Source organism: Wyeomyia smithii, chromosome 2 (assembly GCF_029784165.1).
Source record: "Wyeomyia smithii strain HCP4-BCI-WySm-NY-G18 chromosome 2, ASM2978416v1, whole genome shotgun sequence".
NCBI lineage: Eukaryota > Metazoa > Arthropoda > Insecta > Diptera > Culicidae > Wyeomyia > Wyeomyia smithii.
In genome coordinates, this window is record NC_073695.1 from 167,583,478 (window position 1) to 167,605,889 (window position 22,412).

Consider the following 22,412-nt stretch of genomic DNA (forward strand, 5'->3'; position numbering starts at 1 on the left):
AATGCAATTACAGGAGTAATGAAAAGTGCTCCGTCGAAAGCCTTAGATGCAATTCTGCATCTATTACCACTCCACCAGGTATAGGATATATATATATATATATATATATATATATATGTATATATATATATATATATATATATATATATATATATATATATACATTATATATATATATATATATATATATATATATATATATACATATATATATATATATATATATATATATATATATATATATATATATATATATATATATATATAAATATATATATAAATATATATATATATATATATATATATATATATATATATATATATATATATATATATATATATATATATATATATAAATATATATATGTATATATAAATATATATATATATATATATATATATATATATATATATATATATATATATATATAAATATATATATATATATATATATATATATATATATATATATATATATATATATATATATATATATATATATGTTTGTATATATATATATATATATATATATATATATATATATATATATATATATATATATATATATATATATATATATATATATATATATATATATATATATATATATATATATATATATATATATATATATATATATATATATATATCTCGTCGTTGTCATATCGCACCCTTTCTCCCAATTAGGCACTGAATTTCGTATGAAATCTATTACCTCATCAGGATTCGCAGACCAGACCTCAAAAGGCTCCAAAGTTCCCTTTCCAAAGGCTCTTATTCTGCGCTGTATTAGTGCACTGCAGTGGCAGAGCAAATGTTCTGCGGTTTCACATTCGAACCCGCAGAGACGACAAATTTCGTCATCTGACTGACCAATTTGTTTCAGGTGATGCGTACTTGGACAGTGTCCTGTAAACAGTCCGGTAATTGTCCTTAGTCCCTTTTTATTTAAACTAAGCAATTGCTGGCTTTTCTTGATGCATGGTTTTATAAAGCGTATAGACTGGCGTAGCCCTACTGAGCATATCCAGTTCTCTTGTATTGTCCTTTGTTCCCAGGTTTTCATTTCTGCTTTCAAGGCGCTTGATGACACCCCACAGAACGGTTCTGGGCCAATGAAATCGGTACATGACCCCTTTCTAGCTAACGTATCGGCTTTTTCATTGCCTTCTACTCCGCAGTGACCAGGAACCCAGTATAACCATACTTGGTTCCTTTCTGCCAGCTGTTTCAATGAAAGGATGCACTCCCATACTAGCTTGAGGTACATGTGAAGGCTTTTAGTGCGTTAAGTGCTGCTTGGTTATCAAAAAAAATGCATATGTTAACATGCCTGTATTTCCTAGCCAAACAGACTTGTGCATATTCATAAATTGCAAATATTTCGGCCTGGACCACTGTAGGCCAACGGCCCATTGGTATCGAGATACTTATCCCAGGACCTTTTATACCTGCTCCGGTTGAATCATTCATTTTTGAGCCATCTGTGTAAAAGACGACAGAGCCTTGTCGGATATTCGGGCCAACGTGTTCCCAAACTTCTCGTTCGGTCTCTATGATTTTGAAAGCTATTTCGAAGTTTGCTTCTGTATTCATCCAGTCTTCGATACCTGGTATATGTTTGCTCAGCTGGAAATGTTTGAGGATTGCCAGCTGGCCTGTCTGATCTCCATCAGGTACTTTTTTAAGGCGTGTTAGTCTCAATGCACTTTTTCCCACCCCTAGTTGTACTATCTGGTGGAGTGGTAATAGATGCAGAATTGCATCTAAAGCTTTCGACGGAGCACTTTTCATTACTCCTGTAATTGCATTACAAATTAGCCTTTGCCAAGCTTGTTCTGCGTTGACCTTTCTTTTGTTGAACTGAATTGCTTGCTTGGTTGAGTCCGGTGCTGCGTCAGGTGTAGGATTAGAATCGTTTCTAACTTATATATATATATATATATATATATATATATATATATATATATATATATATATATATATATATATATATATATATATATATATATATATATATATATATATATATATATATATATATATATATATATATATATATATATATATATATATATATATATATATAAAGTTATCGTTGGTCTACCGAGCAGTTCGCAAGGATGATCGACCGAGCCACCGTGGAGCTGATCGGTCTATCACCGTTGGTGGTGGCGGGATGACTTTAATGCATGGGCAACTGAGTAGGAAAGTCGACGCACAAACCAGAGAGGCCGGATCTTGTTGGAGGCTTTGGCAAAGCTCAACATAGATCTGACCAACGTCGGCATGAAGAGCACCTTCAGTAGAAACGGCACGGAGTCGATCATCGATGTGATGTTCTGTAGTCCAGGACTGATCACGAACTGAAGGGTAGACGATGGCTACACTTATAGCGACCACCTGGCGGTTTGTTATAGTGTAGACCGTAAAACGAGAACGCATGCGGCGAGTAGAATTAACACTCCAGCTCCACATGGGGAGAGGATATCACACTTCAATGCAGAGGTATTTGCGGAAGCAATTAGACGAGAAAACGAGGCGAGCCGAATTCGTCGCCCGAACGCTGATCAACTTGTTGCCATACTTTCGCGGGCGTGTGACGCCACCATGCCTAGGAACCGCCAGCCTAGACATGGAAGGCCACCAGTCTACTGGTGGACCGACGCGATAGCAAACCTTCGCAGAGCGTGTCTTCAAGCGAGAAGAAGTACCCAACGTGCGCGAACCGACGAAGAAAGGGAAGATCGTCGAGTGGCATTTAGTTCCGCAAGAACGGCGCTTAAGAAAGCAATAAAAGTTAGTAAACGTGCGTGCTTCGAAAGACTGTGCGCTAGTGCCAACACTTACCCGTGGGGTAACGCCTAGAGGATGACCAAGACCAAGGGTGCGATGGTGCCCGCAGAAAAATCACCAGCGATGCTTGAGCGGATCATAGAGGGACTCCTTCCACGCCACGTGCCAAATCCTTGGCCTCCGGCTGGCGAGTCACTTCACCGACGTTTCAGTATCTCAAACTCAGACCAGAGGTGGTCGGTCAACCTGCCTAACACCCAATATATGAGTGACGACGTTAGTCGTGCCGAGGCAGAGGAGGCGGAAATGTTTACGAATGAGGAACTCATCGTGATCGCCAACTCCCTGAAGCTGAGCAAGGTACCGGGCTTGGATGGGATTCCGAATATGGCTGTGAAGAAGGCCCCCGGACTATTTTGGGAAGTCATGCAGAAGTGCCTGGATGATTGTACATTCCCAGAGAGATGGAAGCGACAGATGCTGGTCTTATTGCGCCGAAGCCAGGGAAACCACCTGGTGACCCGTCGGCATACAGACCGATATGTCTGCTCGATACGGCGGCCACAATCGATTAACAAAAAGGTTTAGCGATAGATATTAAAATTTAATCTCAGTAGTGCAGTGTAACGAGCAAGAAAAATACATATTTTTAGAGCGAATGTCATTCGTCTCGTTATTGGCGCAGTCTGGAAACAGTTGGAAAGTAGTGCACCCTTTCTCCCAATTAGGCACTGAATTTCGTATGAAATCTATTACCTCATCAGGATTCGCAGACCAGACCTCAAAAGGCTCCAAAGTTCCCTTTCCAAAGGCTCTTATTCTGCGCTGTATTAGTGCACTGCAGTGGCAGAGCAAATGTTCTGCGGTTTCACATTCGAACCCGCAGAGACGACAAATTTCGTCATCTGACTGACCAATTTGTTTCAGGTGATGCGTACTTGGACAGTGTCCTGTAAACAGTCCGGTAATTGTCCTTAGTCCCTTTTTATTTAAACTAAGCAATTGCTGGCTTTTCTTGATGCATGGTTTTATAAAGCGTATAGACTGGCGTAGCCCTACTGAGCATATCCAGTTCTCTTGTATTGTCCTTTGTTCCCAGGTTTTCATTTCTGCTTTCAAGGCGCTTGATGACACCCCACAGAACGGTTCTGGGCCAATGAAATCGGTACATGACCCCTTTCTAGCTAACGTATCGGCTTTTTCATTGCCTTCTACTCCGCAGTGACCAGGAACCCAGTATAACCATACTTGGTTCCTTTCTGCCAGCTGTTTCAATGAAAGGATGCACTCCCATACTAGCTAGAGGTACATGTGAAGGCTTTTAGTGCGTTAAGTGCTGCTTGGTTATCAAAAAAAATGCATATGTTAGCATGCCTGCATTTCCTAGCCAAACAGACTTGTGCACATTCATAAATTGCAAATATTTCGGCCTGGACCACTGTAGGCCAACGGCCCATTGGTATCGAGATACTTATCCCAGGACCTTTTATACCTGCTCCGGTTGAATCATTCATTTTTGAGCCATCTGTGTAAAAGACGACAGAGCCTTGTCGGATATTCGGGCCAACGTGTTCCCAAACTTCTCGTTCGGTCTCTATGATTTTGAAAGCTATTTCGAAGTTTGCTTCTGTATTCATCCAGTCTTCGATACCTGGTATATGTTTGCTCAGCTGGAAATGTTTGAGGATTGCCAGCTGGCCTGTCTGATCTCCATCAGGTACTTTTTTAAGGCGTGTTAGTCTCAATGCACTTTTTCCCACCCCTAGTTGTACTACCTGGTGGAGTGGTAATAGATGCAGAATTGCATCTAAAGCTTTCGACGGAGCACTTTTCATTACTCCTGTAATTGCATTACAAATTAGCCTTTGCAACTTGCCAAGCTTGTTCTGCGTTGACCTTTCTTTTGTTGAACTGAATTGCTTGCTTGGTTGAGTCCGGTGCTGCGTCAGGTGTAGGATTAGAATCGTTTCTAACTTATATATATATATATATATATATATATATATATATATATATATATATATATATATATATATATATATATATATATATATATATATATATATATATATATATATATATATATATATATATATATATATATATATATATATATATATATATATATATATATATATATATATATATATATATATATATATATAAAGTTATCGTTGGTCTACCGAGCAGTTCGCAAGGATGATCGACCGAGCCACCGTGGAGCTGATCGTTCTATCACCGTTGGTGGTGGCGGGTGACTTTAATGCATGGGCAACTGAGTAGGAAAGTCGACGCACAAACCAGAGAGGCCGGATCTTGTTGGAGGCTTTGGCAAAGCTCAACATAGATCTGACCAACGTCGGCATGAAGAGCACCTTCAGTAGAAACGGCACGGAGTCGATCATCGATGTGATGTTCTGTAGTCCAGGACTGATCACGAACTGAAGGGTAGACGATGGCTACACTTATAGCGACCACCTGGCGGTTTGTTATAGTGTAGACCGTAAAACGAGAACGCATGCGGCGAGTAGAATTAACACTCCAGCTCCACATGGGGAGAGGATATCACACTTCAATGCAGAGGTATTTGCGGAAGCAATTAGACGAGAAAACGAGGCGAGCCGAATTCGTCGCCCGAACGCTGATCAACTTGTTGCCATACTTTCACGGGCGTGTGACGCCACCATGCCTAGGAACCGCCAGCCTAGACATGGAAGGCCACCAGTCTACTGGTGGACCGACGCGATAGCAAACCTTCGCAGAGCGTGTCTTCAAGCGAGAAGAAGTACCCAACGTGCGCGAACCGACGAAGAAAGGGAAGATCGTCGAGTGGCATTTAGTTCCGCAAGAACGGCGCTTAAGAAAGCAATAAAAGTTAGTAAACGTGCGTGCTTCGAAAGACTGTGCGCTAGTGCCAACACTTACCCGTGGGGTAACGCCTATAGGATGACCAAGACCAAGGGTGCGATGGTGCCCGCAGAAAAATCACCAGCGATGCTTGAGCGGATCATAGAGGGACTCCTTCCACGCCACGTGCCAAATCCTTGGCCTCCGGCTGGCGAGTCACTTCACCGACGTTTCAGTATCTCAAACTCAGACCAGAGGTGGTCGGTCAACCTGCCTAACACCCAATATATGAGTGACGACGTTAGTCGTGCCGAGGCAGAGGAGGCGGAAATGTTTACGAATGAGGAACTCATCGTGATCGCCAACTCCCTGAAGCTGAGCAAGGTACCGGGCTTGGATGGGATTCCGAATATGGCTGTGAAGAAGGCCCCCGGACTATTTTGGGAAGTCATGCAGAAGTGCCTGGATGATTGTACATTCCCAGAGAGATGGAAGCGACAGATGCTGGTCTTATTGCGCCGAAGCCAGGGAAACCACCTGGTGACCCGTCGGCATACAGACCGATATGTTTGCTCGATACGGCGGCCACAATCGATTAACAAAAAGGTTTAGCGATAGATACTAAAATTTAATCTCAGTAGTGCAGTGTAACGAGCAAGAGAAATACATATTTTTAGAGCGAATGTCATTCGTCTCATTATTGGCGCAGTCTGGAAACAGTTGGAAAGTAGTGCACCCTTTCTCCCAATTAGGCACTGAATTTCGTATGAAATCTATTACCTCATCAGGATTCGCAGACCAGATCTCAAAAGGCTCCAAAGTTCCCTTTCCAAAGGCTCTTATTCTGCGCTGTATTAGTGCACTGCAGTGGCAGAGCAAATGTTCTGCGGTTTCACATTCGAACCCGCAGAGACGACAAATTTCGTCATCTGACTGACCAATTTGTTTCAGGTGATGCGTACTTGGACAGTGTCCTGTAAACAGTCCGGTAATTGTCCTTAGTCCCTTTTTATTTAAACTAAGCAATTGCTGGCTTTTTTTGACGCATGGTTTTATAAAGCGTATAGACTGGCATAGCCCTACTGAGCATATCCAGTTCTCTTGTATTGTCCTATGTTCCCAGGTTTTCATTTCTGCTTTCAAGGCGCTTGATGACACCCCACAGAACGGTTCTGGGCCAATGAAATCGGTACATGACCCCTTTCTAGCTAACGTATCGGCTTTTTCATTGCCTTCTACTCCGCAGTGACCAGGAACCCAGTATAACCATACTTGGTTCCTTTCTGCCAGCTGTTTCAATGAAAGGATGCACTCCCATTTTAGCTTGAGGTACATGTGAAGGCTTTTAGTGCGTTAAGTGCTGCTTGGCTATCAGAAAAAATGCATATGTTAGCATGCCTGTATTTCCTAGCCAAACAGACTTGTGCACATTCATAAATTGCAAATATTTCGGCCTGGACCACTGTAGGCCCCATTGGTATCGAGATACTTATCCCAGGACCTTTTATACCTGCTCCGGTTGAATCATTCATTTTTGAGCCATCTGTGTAAAAGACGACAAAGCCTTGTCGGATATTCGGGCCAACGTGTTCCCAAACTTCTCGTTCGGTCTCTATGATTTTGAAAGCTATTTCGAAGTTTGCTTCTGTATTCATCCAGTCTTCGATACCTGGTATATGTTTGCTCAGCTGGAAATGTTTGAGGATTGCCAGCTGGCCTGTCTGATCTCCATCAGGTACTTTTTTAAGGCGTGTTAGTCTCAATGCACTTTTTCCCACCCCTAGTTGTACTACCTGGTGGAGTGGTAATAGATGCAGAATTGCATCTAAGGCTTTCGACGGAGCACTTTTCATTACTCCTGTAATTGCATTACAAATTAGCCTTTGCAACTTGCCAAGCTTGTTCTGCGTTGACCTTTCTTTTGTTGAACTGAATTGCTTGCTTGGTTGAGTCCGGTGCTGCGTCAGGTGTAGGATTAGAATCGTTTCTAACTTATATATATATATATATATATATATATATATATATATATATATATATATATATATATATATATATATATATATATATATATATATATATATATATATATATATATATATATATATATATATATATATATATATATATATATATATATATATATATATATATATAAGTTATCGTTGGTCTACCGAGCAGTTCGCAAGGATGATCGACCGAGCCACCGTGGAGCTGATCGGTCTATCACCGTTGGTGGTGGCGGGTGACTTTAATGCATGGGCAACTGAGTAGGAAAGTCGACGCACAAACCAGAGAGGCCGGATCTTGTTGGAGGCTTTGGCAAAGCTCAACATAGATCTGACCAACGTCGGCATGAAGAGCACCTTCAGTAGAAACGGCACGGAGTCGATCATCGATGTGATGTTCTGTAGTCCAGGACTGATCACGAACTGAAGGGTAGACGATGGCTACACTTATAGCGACCACCTGGCGGTTTGTTATAGTGTAGACCGTAAAACGAGAACGCATGCGGCGAGTAGAATTAACACTCCAGCTCCACATGGGGAGAGGATATCACACTTCAATGCAGAGATATTTGCGGAAGCAATTAGACGAGAAAACGAGGCGAGCTGAATTCGTCGCCCGAACGCTGATCAACTTGTTGCCATACTTTCGCGGGCGTGTGACGCCACCATGCCTAGGAACCGCCAGCCTAGACATGGAAGGCCACCAGTCTACTGGTGGACCGACGCGATAGCAAACCTTCGCAGAGCGTGTCTTCAAGCGAGAAGAAGTACTCAACGTGCGCGAACCGACGAAGAAAGGGAAGATCGTTGAGTGGCATTCAGTTCCGCAAGAACGGCGCTTAAGAAAGCAATAAAAGTTAGTAAACGTGCGTGCTTCGAAAGACTGTGCGCTAGTGCCAACACTTACCCGTGGGGTAACGCCTATAGGATGACCAAGACCAAGGGTGCGATGGTGCCCGCAGAAAAATCACCAGCGATGCTTGAGCGGATCATAGAGGGACTCCTTCCACGCAACGTGCCAAATCCTTGGCCTCCGGCTGGCGAGTCACTTCACCGACGTTTCAGTATCTCAAACTCAGACCAGAGGTGGTCGGTCAACCTGCCGAACACCCAATATATGAGTGACGACGTTAGTCGTGCCGAGGCAGAGGAGGCGGAAATGTTTACGAATGAGGAACTCATCGTGATCGCCAACTCCCTGAAGCTGAGCAAGGTACCGGGCTTGGATGGGATTCCGAATATGGCTGTGAAGAAGGCCCCCGGACTATTTTGGGAAGTCATGCAGAAGTGCCTGGATGATTGTACATTCCCAGAGAGATGGAAGCGACAGATGCTGGTCTTATTGCGCCGAAGCCAGGGAAACCACCTGGTGACCCGTCGGCATACAGACCGATATGTCTGCTCGATACGGCGGCCACAATCGATTAACAAAAAGGTTTAGCGATAGATATTAAAATTTAATCTCAGTAGTGCAGTGTAACGAGCAAGAGAAATACATATTTTTAGAGCGAATGTCATTCGTCTCATTATTGGCGCAGTCTGGGAACAGTTGGAAAGTAGTGCAACTAGAGTAGTGAAATTAAAAGTGAATTAGCTTCAAGTAACACCTAGTCCACACGAAGAGCGGCTCATCCACATTCACGGCGGATAACTAAAGGCCCGGGAGACCACTGACAGGCGGATACTGGACAGTTTGCGACCTTTAGGGAGGAGAAACAGCCAGCTGGAACGAAACCTAAGATCGAGTTACACCACACAGGCTCCGGCAATATGATAATTTTGCTGTAAGTACTTTTGCTTTTTCTTATGACTAATCAAGGTTAATCACCTAAAACAAACAGTGGAAACATAACAATTAACGTCGCGAGTAGTGAACCTAAGCAGGCAGAGCGCATATCTATACATCTTTCGGATTTATCCATTCAGTGACAGTAAAGTGAAACCTGAGGGTATCTTATCCGCGAGCTGCGAAGTTCAACGTAACCAACCGAAAATTAAATCCGCGTAACCATTGCTTCTATCAGCAAAGCAAACGCGTGAAGCAAGCATGATATTGTATTTCATTTAAATAGAGGCATTTGGCAAATTTAGCCCCTAATACAATTTCAGCTGATTGCTCAAATACAGAGAACCAAAACAGGTTACTGCAAACCATAAGCAGACTAGAACAAAAAGCCATCGATCTGTTTATGAATTTTGTCACACCGGACCCTATTAAAAATATCCCAAACTTTAATGGGAACCGTAAACAAACGCTTGCGTGGATCGAAGACACACAGCAGACGTTAGATTTATTTGAAGACTACGAAGACGACCCCACGTATAAACAAATTACACGAGTGGTCAGATCAAAAATAGTCGGGGAAGCAAAAGGGTTGCTTATCGCCTCCGGCAACCCTAAAGAATGGTGTGAGCACAAATGGAGGATTACAAACACTCCATGGCAGCAGTTAACAAACTAATAAGCTTGATGTTGCTCACGAGATACGTGGACGGACTGAATGGCGAACAGCTATCAATGTACGTGCGAAACTATCGGCCCAAATCATTAGAAGAAGCCCATGACATAACAACGCAACACTTAAACGCTACCTATAGGCAGAAAATGGATTTCAAACAAAATATTGCAACACACAGACCACGAAACCATAACCCGTCCAACAATGCCCCGTTTCCCAAAAACGACAATTTCGCCTATTCCAAAAATAATCAAATCCATAAACCGGGATCAGACAAATTCAAAAACCTTTCGATGAGGACGTTTTTATGAGGACATACCAGTCAAAAATACAAGTTCATAATCACGAAACTCACGAACTGGAATCTGAGACCCAAATACCGACGAATACTTCATTTTTAGAATCAGACGACGACGATTATTTTGGAGAGACGAGTTAAGTTTTCTCCTGGTCACAAAGGAAAAGCAAAAAACATAAAAAACAACAACTTCATTCCATATTTCAAAATTCAGACAACTAAAGGCGACCTGAAATTTCTAGTAGACACAGGAGCCAATAAAAATTACATCCCGCCTAAGCACGTAAACCCAGAAAATTGCAAGCCTGGAACGGGAATACAGGTAACAAATATAAGAGGCAAACATCGAAAAATCAGCTTCATTCGACGTTTTTTTCCGATCAACAAAAAAATTTATTTTACGTTTTCAATTTCCATGAGTTCTTTGATGGACTAATCGGATACGAAACTTTGAGAGACCTGAACGCACAACTAGATATCGGAAAGAATACAGTGAAAATAGGCAGAAAAACCATGCAACTAGAAATAGAAAGTATTCAGAGGGACACAAAGTAAATATTTCGGTACATGGATTCCAAATGTGATCAAAGTCAGAACAGAGGAGGACGGAGATTTCATAATAGCAGACGAAAAGACTTACGAAATTTTTTGCGTTTTACCCGGTCTATACAAAAGTTCAAACGAAGTAGCCTTCATAGCAATACAAAACAATAAGAAAACACCAATCGAAGTAAATAGCAATGAAATTAATATTCAAATTGACAATTACGAGCTGCAAAAGCACCCAATACTAAAAAACTGAGCAGGACGACGACCCATTCGATTTGAAAGAACTACCAAAAAACATTGACCCCTCTTACTAAACAATTAAAAACAACCATACACACTTAAAACTGGATCTCGAGCTCGGCAAAAAAAACATCCGAGTTCACTCGGCAACTTTGGATTCAACCGGTATTTCAGCAAAAAAATGCCGGTTGCCGACAGTTGTCAGATCATTTTGCCGAGACTTCGTCCAAAAAACTAAGCTTGACGAATCTCGTCTCTATTTTTTGCCGAATTTATCGTTAAACACTGTTGATGCCGAGGTCAGCAAAAACATTACTGGTATCTCGGCACAAATTTTACTCGTTGCCGTGTTTCGGCAATACAGCTGTCATTCTCATGAACGAGTTGCCGCCATTTTTCTTAGTGCAAATTTATGCTTGTTACGGGCTACGGGTGAGCAAACAGGAATCGGATACAAGTTTGGCTGAAATTTGTGCAAATTACAAGTGTTTACAATCCAGTAGCCGAAAAAAATGTTGTACAGTTTGGTGGGAAGTTGCTGGAACTCAAAAAATGTAGTTTCAAATCGTGTGAATACAATATTGTATTTGTTTTTTTTAGGGATAGGCATTAGACATAATTTTAGATTAGATGTTTAGCTCAATGCCCTACTGGCGAGCAAGATAAAGATAAGTATTCAAGATTTAGTACGAATAAATTTCTTTACTCACTAAAACTCATCGAGCTTATAATTTATCTTTTGAAAGAAAACTACCTGATTCACAGCAAAACTATTTTCTGCGATTGGATTCCACTGAAAAAACGGCTCTTTACTGTGCCGAACATTCAGCTTATATAACCGAAAGGTCGTTAGACTGGTTTGCCGCTTCTCGGCTGGATTTGCCGAGAGCACAGTCAACTGTGTACCGCGATTCTCGGCATAAAATGACATCTGTCAAATATTGGTTTTCCGAGATTCTCGGCAAAAGAGATTCAGCCGAGATGGTTGCCGAGAACTCGGCTGTCCAAATCTCGGCACAAACAATGCCGAGATTCGGCGAAATTTTTTAAGTGTGTATGAACGACGAAGAAAAAAAGCACTTAGATCAGTCATTGAACAAAACAAAGATATTTGACATGTGGAAACAGATGAACTCTCGTTCACCAAAAAAAATTAAACATAATATTCGAACCACAGATAACATTCCCGTACACTCAAAATCTTATAAATACCCGTACGTGTACGAGAAAGAATTCCAAGAACAAATCAAAAGGATGCTTAAAAATGGGATCATAAAAGAGTCAATCTCACCATACACTTCTCCTGTATGGGTTGTCCCAAAAAAATCAGATGCATCAGGACGAAAAAAATTCCGTTTAGTGATCGATTATAGAAAACTAAACGAAAAAACAATCAACGACAAATACCCAATCCCAGAAATCACAGACATTCTGGACAAGTTAGGAAGGGCACATTATTTCACTACCATAGACTTAGTGTCTGGGTTCCACCAAATTCAATTAGCGGGTGAAGATACGGATTAAACGGCTTTTTCAGTTAACCGCGGCAAATACGAATTTATACTATGCCATTCGGACTGAAAAATGCACCAGCAACATTCCAAAGGGTCATGGATTGTATTCTGAGAGAGTTAACAGGAGTATGGTGCTTCGTTTATATGGACGACATAATTGTATTCTCGGGCTCTCTGGAAGAACATGTAACATATTTGAAATTGGTCCTAGGGAAATTAAGAGAAGCTAGGCTTAAGATAAAATTAGATAAGTGCGAATTTTTCCGCAAAGAAACACAATTTTTGGGTCACACGGTCTCTGAAGACGGCGTACGTCCCAACACAGACAAAATCGAGGTAATAAGAAAATGGCCTATACCTTAATGCGAGAAAGAAGTTCGACAATTTTTGGGAACGCTTGTTAATTACAGGCGATTCATAAAGGATTTCGCAAAGATGGTAAAGCCACTCACAGCACTTCTCAGAAAAGAGTCCGACTTTATAATTACACCTGAAATGGTAGAATGTTTGAAAAATGTAAGAAAAATTTAACTCTAGATACCATACTCATATACCCAGATTTTAGCAAAGAGTTTACTCTCACAACAGACGCTAGAGACTACGCAATAGGCGCGGTCTTATCGCAGGGGCCTATTGGCAGAGATAGACCGATCGCATATGCATCGAGAACCCTAAACGTGACTGAGGAAAGATACTCAACCACGGAAAAGGAGTTTTTAGCTATCGTTTGGGCTGTCAAACACTTCAGACCTGTACGGTCGAAAATTCCAATTATTCACGGATTATCAACCCCTCACATTTCCCATGATCAACGCGAACCACCGTATCATTAGAGGTAAATTAGCACTCGAAGAATTTAATTATGAGCTAGTGTATAAACCGGGCAAGCAAAATGTAATCACAGACGCACTTTCGAGTATCAAACCTGACGAAACCTGCATCAACATGAAAGAGCAAGAGAACGATACTAGTTCCGTACTAGCTCAAGCACCAGACTCAGAATCCGAAACCGATCTGGAAACTGTTCACTCCGCAGATACCAGCGAGTACCACTATATCCAGTATACCGAAAAACCTATAAACCTATATACTGAGCATGCTTGTCATTCTCCTCAGTATGTGAAAGGAGAGAAGAAAAAATTCACCGCGCACTTCCCTTCCAGTATGTGCCTGCGTGAAGCAAATGCTTTCACCACACTGCTTCTTTCTCACTCCAAAGTGTCTCAACCAGCTTACAGAGAGACAAACACACTTCCAGCTCACCCCACATCTGATAGAAACAAGAGTGGTGAATCACTCTACAGAGAAAACGCAGAAGTGCACAAAAGTGTCCACTGGCGAGAAGTCCGGAAGGTGAAAAAAAACCTACCGGGCAAAATGTAGTCCTCGTGAAGCTACGAACGAATTCCACCAGAGTAAATTCGACCGGCACGAGCAACGCAGTCTATTTTTTTTCTCCCAATCTCTTTCTCTCTTCTGCCATGCTCAAGAAACCAACTGTGAAACGCACCGCAGATAGCTCTGCAGTGTAATTATTGTGCGTGAAGTCCACACGTGTGAGAAAGTACACCATAGTTCATTGTCTCGCAAGAGAGAGATTTCAGATTTCACCGCAGTGCGTTCAGGTAGCTCAACGGAAAAAATCGTTTGTCGCTCTCTTCTAGCATGAGCGTATTGATTTGCTCTTTAGTGTGACGGCAGTTGTCTCCGCAGTGCAAGATGTTCTCCTGCACTCTAGAGGTTTACTGAGGAGAAAAGACAAGCATGATACTGAGGAAGATGTAGTAGAGATATTCAAAAAATACTTAAACCCGGAACAAGTAAATTGTCTCAAGGTCCCCATCAGTCTAGCACAACTACTTCAGGAAACGTACAGGAAACATTTCTACAGAAATAATCCTTACAAGATTCTAATTTCGGAAAAGATCCAACAGGACGTAAGATTGGAGTCCCAACAAGATGAGATCATAAAGACAATCCATGAAGTAGGACCCCGAGGCATGAGAAAGAATAAAGCTCAAATCACGCAACTATTTTTCTTTTCAGGTCCTGATAAAAAAATAAAAATATACATTAATGGCTGTCCTATCTGCAAACGCTGCAAATACGACAGAAATCCACCTAAGCTTATTCAAAAATCAAACGAACCATCAGGCACATTTGATAAGGTACACATAGACATATCTTTTATGAAAAACCAGAAAATGTTAGCGATTGTCGACTCTTTTTCTAAATTCGCAAATTTAATACCATTAAATACAAGGACTATCGTTGACATTAAACAAGCAATCACGGAACACATAAGACAGTTTGGACGACCCACGACAATAATTTTTGACCAAGAACCAGCATTCAGATCAATCGACTTCATAGGATACCTCCAAAACTTAAATATCGACATACATTACGCCAGTAACAGTAATTCGAACGGAATAGTGGAACGATTCCATTCAACGCTTAAAGAACTTTACAGATCTTTTCAATCAAAATACAATAACCTAACATTCACAGAAATAATGAACATATTTGTTGACATATATAACCACACAGTACACTCAGCAATAAACGCTAGACCAAGAGATGTCGTTTTTAACAGAAGTTGTACCACCAACACAGGAGAAATTTTCGAGAACTATTCTAAACTGCATTCAGCCATCAAAGTCTTGATGGAGAGAAAAAAATCAAAAGTTCAAGATTCTAACGAAACGAAAACAACACCAAAAGAGCTTGAGCCAGATCAAAAAGTTAACGTTAGAATAGCACAAAGGCAACAAGATCATTCCGACAGAGCCATCGTTTCATTTATGTTTGTATATTGCTAGGTATTTCTCGGCCTTAGCAGAATCAAGCTCTTCCACTGCTTAAAGAAATTATGACTTGTTATAAAATTATTTCGCAACTAAACCTTGATGGCATCCAATTTAGTGATATTTGTAAACAATAAAATACATGAACTTAAGATGAAAGGCTGCGTAAATTGCTGCACTTGTATTTTTCAAATACCCTCTTCTTGCAGTTGCGATGTAGCTGTTTTCTGCTCCGAGAAGAAAGTTTGGTGAATGTAAAATAAAATACAAAAGAACAAACGGTTTACAGCAACACTACAAACGACTCACCACTATACAATATTTATTTAGAAATGGCCTCTATTTTTTGACATGATCAATCAAACACGAAAAGAAATAACTACAACGTAGTTGTAAGTTTAACTACAATACGCCGTCAGTCCTATTTTGTGGGTAAGGTGTAGTTAGCCGCACTACAATTGCAGTGAATTGTAGTTACTTCCACTAAATCAAAAAACCTACAACAAAGGCTAACAATTGTCGTAAAATTAACCGCAGATTGTTGTTGAAATCTGACGGTCAATTTACCTACACTACAGTCGTCTCAAATGAAAGTGTAGTTATTTTGACAAGAAATAAAAATAATAGATTTGTCTACCAGAGCGCTGTTAATCCGAAAACAATTCTTTTATGTGTATGAGAACGGATATTTGTTGGTAATTATTTTTAGTGCATTAGATTTCGGTTGTCAGCTAATTGAAAACCAAGGTTGTATTTCAGATCGATTTGGACTCTTGTACCAATAATCTACATTCTACATGGAATGACATCCACATTCAACTACAAATAAACGGCGTTTGCACCAGTCGTTTACTTTTCCGAGTTAACAAGATACAAAAGGCTTGTATCGTGTAACGAATGCTGAACTTTTCACATCAGATGTTATTTACCTATCACTATCACCACAGCGCTCGATCAAAATTTGCAGGGCGAATCAAGTGAACACCAACTATCAGACCAGAGCATCAGGGAATTAAACGCTCATCGATCATTACTTCGGCGTAACGAGTTCGTAGAAAATGAATCTGAGAAAATGAAAACCTATACCGAAGAAGATAAGTTTTACAAAGCACTTGAAGTTAAGTTTTTCGCGAAACCTATACGCAAGAAGTATTTCACAAGAAAATAAGTCTCAAACTTCAGCGAAGTATTACATAAGGAATGATTGGATTTTTGCTTTTTGGAAGTAGCCAAATCACTCTGGAAGGCTGGAAAAGTATTTTGTTTATTATTTTGAATTTAATCTATGTATTTAAGTGATTTCAGTGAAGCAAAGAAATAAATTTTATTGTTTGTTGCTTTCTTACATAACTAAATTTCATTATGGGCTGGTTTTTCCACTTCCGCCGGTGCATTAAACCTAGCTTGCTATATTCATATACGAATTTTGGACTGTTTTAATGCTTGAGCATTAGAAGAGATCACCCTTAGCATATTCACTTCCTTTTTTTGAAACGCTAGCTAAACGTAGTAGCAAACACTACAACGAGGTATTTGTTTTAACAAACCCATTGTTAGGATAACAAAATCAACGCTTTTAAAACAACAGCAAACAGGACATTAAAATCTAGTTATATTGACAGTGAAACAGTCAAAACGACGGCGTAGCCCTCGGTTACTGTTTTCGTAGAAAATACTACAGTTGTAGTTATAATGAATGTTCAACGCGTTCGGTTCAAAATCGTCGGTGCTCTGTAGTTAATTTAAACCCCATTTATAGTTAAACTAGCTACAACCTTTGTTTCAGTGCAGAGACTTACAAAAGACAAAGAACCTTATAAAATTGTAACGATTAAGGAAAACCAAGATCTCACCTTCGTGGACCATAATGGAGTAAAAATACACAAAAATAGAATTAAATCTTGATTTTCTTTAATTGCAGATGTTTATCTATGGCAGCAGCAACAATGAACAGAGACATTTCTAGCTCGAACGGGCTGACCGCATTCAAACTAGGATCCGCTAGAATTAGAATAGGCTACAATAGAATGATGCACAAAGTAGATCTGGCCGAAATAAGGAAGAACCTAGAAGACATAGAAAGACTAGCCAACAACCTAAGCGCAACAGACCATTTGATGGACACCTTCGACTTCAAACTCAGAAGAGCCCATAATATACTTAAAAACCAATCACCAAAACGAGGAACGCGAGACGCAACAAAACGTCGACGACCTCAATTTTCAACTGGCGGACGGATCAGCGGGAATGACATAAATAATTTCATCCCATATATTACATTGAAAACGAACAAAGGCGATTTAAATCTCTTAATTGACTCAGGAAGTAATCGAAATTACCTATATAAAAAACATGTTAATTTAGAGAATTGCAGACACACCACCCCCACTACGGTGAGAAATGTCAGAGGTTCACACATAATCAATAGGTTCGTAGAATTTAACCCTTTCCCAAAAATACCTAACACCACTAAACAAACATTTCTAATCTTCGACTTCCATCCGTTCTTCGACGGGCTTATAGGGTACGAATCACTTAAGAACCTAAAAGCAGACATAATCACTTCTTGAGCTTGAGCTTGATTGATCACCACCGGTTGCCACTTCGTTACTGATCAGGATCGATTGGAGTTGTAAATCGAATTTAGTGATTCCTGCTTGGGATTTAGCTTTTCGATGTGCATCTCCAATAACCCCTGCATGCTGATCAGTACCGACGCCTGCCGGTCCAGAACGCAGATCAAAGGAAGGAAGGAAAGGGGTGTTAGTTCGATACTTGTTGTTAATAGAGGCCGGATATACTCCTGCACACTCCACAAGCACCACGGGTATAGGAATTTTGTGTTAGTCGTTTGTCGCGTTTCTTCTCTATATACGATAAAACCCTTGCCGGTATTTATGGGCCCTCGTTCACTAAGATATTTTTCGCGAACCTATCTTCTATGTATCTAAGACGTTTTGTTTCATTGATTTTAGGAGTACGACGGGAATAACGAGCTTTGTACTAATAGAGGAACTGACCGACCCTTCCAATTTTGAACCCGACGTGCACGCACTTTCCCGAGGTTAGTGGTGCGATCTTCGATATATGAACTCACGAAAGCGCGCCAGGTGCCAACATGTTTGAAACCTCATCATATTTGCAGTGACGGGATACAAGCGAATCGTGGAGGTTAACTAATCTCGGTTACCTTACGTATCGTACGACTCTACGCGTTTCTGCTCATGAACACCTTAATTTACCCATTCACGAATCAATGAGTAGCTTTATTGTAAGACGTTAAACTTTATTCGGAAACTGTAAGCCGACCGCAATTTTAGAGGATATAAGATCTACAACGCGTTTTTCTCTTGTAATATAATTTGTAATGAGCTAAGTATCCTAATGAACTCAAAAACTGGCAAATTTACATGCATCCAAAGCCCTTAAAATTCAAAAACAAAAAATTGCATCCAACAAGATTTAAACATTATTGAATAAAAAAAAAATTCAAGTGTATCAACATTTGTCCAGAAGCTAGGAAAATCATAAAAATAGGGTTAAATATGGTTAAATGACCGTAACCGATCAGAACTCTTCATGACAGACGAAGCACTTAGATATTTGTCGCGTGTAAATGATAGATGATCAAACTCTATTGTAAAACTATCAATTCGATCTTGTGAAAGTTAGCGTGTTCAAAGATTTATAGTAGCATATGAATATAGTAAAACCTACGACACGCTGAACCGCATCCGAGCCAATCTCCGCTTTTCAACCACATCAAGAAGTTCAATTTACTACCCCATGAAAACCAAAAAAAACTGTATTATTTCCAGAAAATCTGCATGCAGATATCTGTATGAAAAATACGCAAGAAATCTGTATAAAAGCAGACAAATCTATATATGTGGCATCACTGGTCACAACTGAAATGATCTGCTATAATTTAGAACCAAACTGCATCGCCCGAAGGCAAACAAAGCCACCAATAGCTGTCAAACGCAAGTGCGCGACGTCACCGTGCGATGGTCTATTTGCTGAACACACATTCTCATGTCAGCCTACTGCAACTTGCAAGTTGATGCAACGTAAAAAAAATCATGAACACATGAACGCGCTACCCAACACACACAGCAAGTGATCGCGAGAGAAAGAATCAGAAAATCGGCATCTTCGAAGATGCCTCTGCGGTCGTAAGCAGCACAAAAGGCAGAAAAAAAAAACAAATTCTCTCTCGCTCACATGCCGTTCAAATCGAATGGAAGAAAAGCTGTGTGCGTTAACATAGGTAGTCACAATTTCACTCTGATCCCGTTTCAAACACGACGTGAAATATCACCAAAACCAATACTTAGCTTCTGTTTCCTGTCTCTCCAGTTGCATTTTGCGAGCCAGCAGCAGGAACCACAAATGCAAGAAAGCTTTGCACTTCGCTGCGCGCAAAGCTCAGCGGAAGATAAAATAACAGGAGGGGTTTTGCGCAAAGCCACGACCGCAAGGTTGAAGTAGAATACTTTTACAAGAACGATAACCCGGCTGCTTGCGTGTCAGTCATTTTTTCTAGCAAATAAACGTTGACTAATCAGATTAATCGAATATTGCGCTTCAACAAAGATTGACCATTTTCAATGAAATAGTAAGTTGCTTGTCATGGTTGGGGCTTGACAATTTTGAAATTTTGAGATAAAAGTTTTTCGGATGTCGTGCTCATGACTGAAGGAAAAGGTAATTCAGTACGTTCTGAGACACGGAAATAAAGTAAAATTTATAACTTTTACAAATTTAAAAATGTTCAATAACTCATTAGAAAATATCAACTCTTCAATCAAGTTTTTATTTCATCCTGAAAAGGACAATTTTTTGTTCATTTTAGTATCGGATAAGATGCCGATCACATCTTTGCTTTATCACTGACAGGGCGAATAAAGTATTCCTGGTGATAAAGTAGACAATGAAATGCTGATTTACAACTCAAAACTAGACGGCTCACGTGTTGTCAAAATGAGTCAACTTTTCATTGAATGCTATTACTACACTGAAAAAACTGGGCACGCTCCATCCAAGTGTTTCATCATTTGGGTATCAAAATGACTCTGCATCGTTATTTGAAGAATCTTTCTTATCGAATTCAATCATTTTTCACTTTCGTTTCAAGTTGTCACACACATCAACTTACATCTATGAGCCACACTTCATTTACGTATGATTCCAACATCCCTCTCAAGTGAATTGCACTTGAATCTGCCCCACTGTTTCATCACAGTGATTATCATGTGCGAAACAATTTCAGTTGATATGTTTTGTTTTTATATGTCAAATGAGTGCCGTTTGTGCTGAAAAGTAGGAAAATGGTGACAGAAGAGTCAGTGAGTGTCATGCGGCTTAGAAATTCGACGATTTTCCGGACTACATCTGTAAATTTTTGCAAGGTATGTAATTTATGTCATGTAAAAGAATCGAATTTTTATCTTATTCCGTTCTTCTAGCTCAAGATCACAGAGATTCTGATGTTTTCATCTTTACGCTAGAGGCAAGAATTTGTTTACTAAATTAACAATTAATGAAATTTAATTAATTAAATTTTTTGTTTGCTTTACAGGCTTCTTCAACAGAGAAGGAAAGTTTATCTTTGGTGATTAATTATTATAGTGAAATTTAAACTTTATAAATAAAACAAAGGTTACATGATATACAATCATTTCCAAAAACTGTTTTCATTTCAATATCGAATAAAAATCATTCGAAGCTCGATGAACATTCATTTGAGATTCAAAATCAAAACACTTTATGTCTATATGTCATAACACGAGAATTGAAAGTGTTTCACTTTTGAAAATGAGGTGTTGCACGATAAATAATTCTAAAGTGTTTCGCATATGAATTCTATATGTTTTGACCAGTAGGGTGAATTCAAGTGCAAAACACTTTATAATGTCGTGTCGATTTCTTTCAGTGTAGTGCCCACTATTGCACAGAGACTGCATTTCACTAAAGTGCCTCACTGCATCAGCCGCTATCGATGCTAAGATCCGCTGCAACTAGTTCGCTATCCATAGCCATGCCACAGTTGTGGCCGCTATACGCTGCCATTGGTATCAACTGTCTCTGCATCAGCTGGCCCAGCTGCTATCGTTGCTGGAATCCGCTGCAACTAGTGCGCTATCTATTGCTACGCCACAGCTGTGGCCGCTTCCCACCATCGGCGGAAACAGGCTCTTATATAGGCCAAATAGCATGTTTCAAATTGCAAGGTATATGATTCTGTCGACCGTGCTTGGGAAGCAATCATATAACGAACAATCAGAGGTCGAATTTTTCGTTTTGACAAGGCTTGACTATTTTCAATAGTACAATAGTGTGAATTATAAAATTACAATTATCTTCTTCTGGGAAGAATCTTATAAGATTTTCCAATCTATTGCTGCAAGAACTAAGGAAATCCATCGAATACTAACCGATTTATTAGCATTTGAAATTGGACATATTTTTCACTTTTTTCGGTTTTAGATTTTTATTTCACATCCCTATGTAGCCGCACTTCCTGAGAGAAGTATTCTACTTCAAAAAAAAACACACAAACCCAATCGATGTCAGTGGAGAGGACGTGTTGAACCTCATTCCTTCTTTACGGTTTCCACTCTCTTTTCACTAACACTACCGATCACTTGGTAAAAATCAAAACGTACACGAATGGCGAACTATATCTTCTGTGCCAATTTACACTGCATAATCACTTCAATTTTTGATCTTCTAATTTTCACTCCACTCTAACTAATTTGTATCTTACACACGCGACACCTGATATACTTGAAAATTTACAACCTTTCATGACCTCTAGTGCGAAAATACACGTGAATTTTATTAAAAATTTACGGACCGATTCAATGTACGTTTGTTTTATTGGCCATGTT